This window comes from Gasterosteus aculeatus, chromosome Y, assembly GCF_964276395.1.
Source record: "Gasterosteus aculeatus chromosome Y, fGasAcu3.hap1.1, whole genome shotgun sequence".
In the NCBI taxonomy this organism is placed as follows: domain Eukaryota; kingdom Metazoa; phylum Chordata; class Actinopteri; order Perciformes; family Gasterosteidae; genus Gasterosteus; species Gasterosteus aculeatus.
This window is the reverse complement of record NC_135709.1, coordinates 5,939,216-5,943,755: the sequence shown is the minus strand read 5'-3', so window position 1 is coordinate 5,943,755 and position 4,540 is coordinate 5,939,216. Positions and strand designations below refer to the sequence as shown.

General features: G+C 37.6%; 1 long non-coding RNA gene across 1 annotated transcript; it reads left to right on the top strand.

Moving 5' to 3' along the window:
- Window positions 1-1,808: 1,808 nt before the first annotated feature.
- LOC120814181 (uncharacterized) lies at window positions 1,809-3,660 on the top strand. Its single transcript, XR_013454757.1, has 3 exons — window positions 1,809-2,067; window positions 2,146-2,251; window positions 2,389-3,660. It is a non-coding gene; the product is annotated as an uncharacterized LOC120814181 (long non-coding RNA).
- Window positions 3,661-4,540: the final 880 nt, after the last annotated feature.

Sequence of the window (4,540 nt, the reverse complement as noted above, 5' to 3'; positions counted from 1 at the left end):
GTGTGAGATCATTCCTGTCCAACCTGGGGAGCCTGCTGGACTCATTGGAGATCATGTACTGTCAGCCCATCATTGTCTGTGGTGATTTCAACGAGAATCTCTTCTCCAACACTGGTAAGCCAATCCTTGAGCTCTTCCAGTCCAGAGGATTTGCACAAGTCATCACTAATGCAACCACTGACAAGAACACACTGCTGGACCTCATTTTCATCTCTCAACCACAACGCTGTCTCCACTCTGGTGTGATGAGAACTTATTACAGTTATCACAACCCTGTTTATTGTGTCATGTCATCTAACAGTCCATAAAGGTATCAGGTGAGTTTTAAAGAAAAATGCAATGTACTTGTATATACATTGATTTAATACAATGCATGATTATACAGAGGAGGGGGATCCGCCATACAGCCGTTTCCATATTTCCACCACAGCAGGGCCTCCACTCTGGTACAGTAAAAAACATGTCACTTGTCACAATCATGTTTTCTGTCTACATTCCTCCAACAGGTCTTAAAATTGTCAGCTAAGACCAAAATCTACTGAGAATCATATAATTTTTTTAAACAATACCACATTGTAATTAGTTTGGGATTATGTAATCTTCAATGTAAAGAAAACTGAATCATCTGGTCAAACTAGTCGTTGCACTGTAATAAGATTGTAGAATGGGCTAATTTTAAGTGTTCACAATATTGGATAATATTATGGGTCATATAGTTTTCCAGGTAACCATGTTAATTTTAGCAATATTTCTAACACATTCTGGCCTGTGCATTTATCAGGGTGGGTTTGGGTCAGGGTTGATAAATGCACAGGCCAAAACTCTTTCAGCAGCTGTGTACAATGTAAAATTCATTGTACACAGCTGCTGACATTTAGTTTAGCAGACGCACATCAGAAAGTATGTGTTCTAGATGTAACACATACTTTCTGATGCACCTACCAGCTGAAACCCCACACTTCCATCCCCATTAATTTTATTTTAATTATCCTGTGTTTTCTGTAGTGTTACGTTTCCTTTGTATTGAAAGCAGTCACAATTGTCATGTTTCCTATGTAGTGTTAAGTTTCCTTTGTATTGAAAGCAGACACAATTGTAATGTTCCCTATGTAGTGTTAAGTTTCCTTTGTATTGAAAGCAGACACAATTGTCATGTTTCCTATGTAGTGGTAAGTTTCCTTTGTATTGAAAGCAGACACAATTGTCATGTTTCCTATGTAGTGTTAAGTTTCCTTTGTAATGGACAGAAGACACAGTCCTCCGGTGTCCTCTATAGTGTTACGTTTCCTTTCCGATGGACAAGAGACAAAGTTCTCATGTGTCTTTGTAGTGTTAAGTTTCCTTTCTGATGGACAGGAAGGTGTCCTCTGTAAAGACACCTTCCAGTCTTGGCCTCACCTCCTTCTGCACTGTGAGGATCAGCTCACAGCATCTAAGACATGACAAAGACTGCAGCACCAACTGAACTGTCAATCAACCGAGGACCCATTACAGTTAGACCCCATAGGGACACATTTGACTTCCTGCCTGTCCCCGTCATTCTTCAAAGCAAAGGACGAGAAAACACCTGCCTGTCTTTGCCTCACTTCCTGTCTGGCTCTGAGATTCTGGATCAGCTCATACCGACCAGGACATCCTGCCACCACTGCAGCAGCAGAGCAGATGTTGAAGCACCGTGTTAACTGTTCATCATCAGTGGACACATGCTGGACCACAGAGACACGTGTTCTCCCTGCCTGCTTGAGGTTTCTTCACAACACATAATAAGGTATTGTTTTCTTATTTCATATGTGATTTCTAATGTTTTGTTTTAATTTTGTTATCATTCACGTATTCATTTTGTATGAAAGCAATATTCTTAATAACACTAATTGTTCATCCAATATAACGTTCTAATGTTATATCCACTTCTTCCTTCAGGTCTTCCTCCTCTGTGATTCCTCCACTTCACAGTAAAGACACTCAGGACTGCAGAGAGCGCTGAACACATAAAAGAAGCTGAACATCATGCAGCGTATTCAGTTGCACTGGACGTATATGTTGATCTGCTCTGCAGCAGAGTTCAAGGTATTTCATTACTGTGAATTATAAACCTTTTTAGAAAGTTGAGTTTGTAACAATAACTTCCTGCTTTATTTTTGTCAGGATCAGGTGTGTGACTGCAAGGAAGAGTCATCAGTCAGTCATCACTGTCCCAGTGACAGCCCCACCTTTATGCAGCTTCAAGCTCCTCCCTAAACCAGCTGTAAAGGTAACAACTGGGATTAGATCTTTTTAAAAATATATCTCTGACCACAACAAAACAATCCCCTGGTAGTCTTCCTACTTGCATGTGCTGTTTACATTTTTAACAACATGAATACATTTTCTCCTGTTTCTTTCTTTAAGGCCTCTCCTCCTCCATGTAGCTATAGTAACACTATCCTGATGTGATGACTGGAGCAGTGGATCTACAGCCACTGCACAGGTCAAAGGTCATAATGTTACAGGTCTTCAAAGCATACACTACTAACTCATGAACAGTATTACTACAGGACACCTGTCTATTTTGTTTGTTTCATCTCTACCGTATTTGATCTAACAATATACGTTTTCCTTATGTTTCATCGCATTTTTTTTTGTTGATTGTATTTATGTATTTATGATTTATTTGTCATCCGTCCCTTTTCAGTCAGATTTATGAGAAAATTAAGGATGAAAATGTTTGTTTGATTGCCTCGTTCATATGAACAAATTAACCTTGAAGAAATGACATATTTGTATCACAATGAGTCATTAGTATGGGGTTTCAGCTGGTAGGTATATTCAAGGTTTTTCACATGTGTACACCGATCCTTAGGATAACCTAAACTCTACTGAGACTGCCCAGTGTTAAATTGTAAGACTGTGAAATCCATCAAGTGTTTCATCTTCAGATGGCTAAAACATGACTTGGTGCAAAGAGTCTTGTCAAAAGATTTAATAGGAAAACAAATCCTACAAAGCTTGGGTCCTAACCTTGAGTCAACAAGTGACTCTAACCCATGTTCCATCAAAGTAAGGAGAACCCAGTGTGTCTGTGAGCCTCAGTAAACTGAGCTTAACGCTGGGATAGTCTAAACGACAATGTTGACAAGACTTATCTGTCCAGGGCTCCTGGACCTTGAAGTCTTGAACTGAGTATTAACCTAAGTCTGGAAACGATGTGAAAAACCTTTGATTGTAGGAAATGAACCATATTGTTAACTATTGAAACTATAGTACATTTATTCATGAATAACACAGGGACCAATGTTCACAAAACTGTGTTGATACATTTCTCACTCTAAGATTTTATCTTTCACAAAATACTCAAAATAATTATGACCAATACAACAGTACTTGTGCACTGTACTCATCTATATTATTTCATTATATTCCGATAAAAGATAATGAGTCAAAAAAGGATGTAAAGACGGGATCTTCTTTTGTGTTGTATTTCAACTCTTAGCTTTGTTAAATGCTGCACTTCATCTTCCACACTGCCAATTTTGAAATTAAAATATTATGTTTTCCTGCTGTGCTGGTCTTCACTTTTTGGCATTAACACTTATTCAGCAAAGCCATTGGAAATTTCAATATTTTCAGAAATTGAACTTAATTTCATCTTTGAGCTTGCTGGTACATTGTCATTTCTATATCATGAGCATTTTTTAAATTCATTTCAGTTTTTCGGCGTGTTGGTACATTTTCGGATTTCTGTATTTTCAGCATTTTCACATTTATTTCAGCTGTTTTCATTTCTGCTTTTTCAGCAAATCTATTGAAATTCCTTTCAGCTTCTCCCATTTCTGTATTTTCAGCAATTTCAAATTAATTTCAGCTTTTCAAATATCTGTCATTTCAGCAAATCCCTGCAACTTTCTGTATTTTTAGCTATTTTTAAACATTCAGTGCAGCTTTCAGCTTTTTGCATTCCAACGCATTTTCAGCAGGAAATGCCTTTTCTAGTTAGTTGGAATGCTTTAAGCATTCCAAGTATTGTTCTTCTAATCTTTATTGTTGGAATGCATTGAGATGCATTCCAAGTATTGTTCTTCGAATCTTTATTCTTCATCTTCTATTTCTTCCGCGGCACCTTTCAACTCCTTCACACTTTCAGCTATTAAAACCGTTCAAATATTAAAATGTTCAGCTCCTTTCTGGCTTGAGGGCTATGACTTTTCAGCTTTCTACCTCTTATGCTTGAATTTATATAAATCAATAATCATTAATATTTTAACATGGTTTTCAAATGGAGTTTGCTTTCAAATCCTCCTAAACTTCTTCAACTTTCAGATTTTTCAGCTTCGCAAATCTTTCAGCTACAGACACCATTTAAACTTTCAAATGTTGACACAGGTCTAAACTATTTTATGAAAAAAACTGCTTGTGGATATCTATTGTACTTTTTTCATAATCACTGATTATGTTTCACTAGTTTTTCGCTCCGTTTCTGACTTTTACATGAGTGTGTATTGCGTCTGCTACAGTGGAGAGCTCGACGGCTAGAGTGTGGGGCATCGCAGGAATCTGGTTAAAA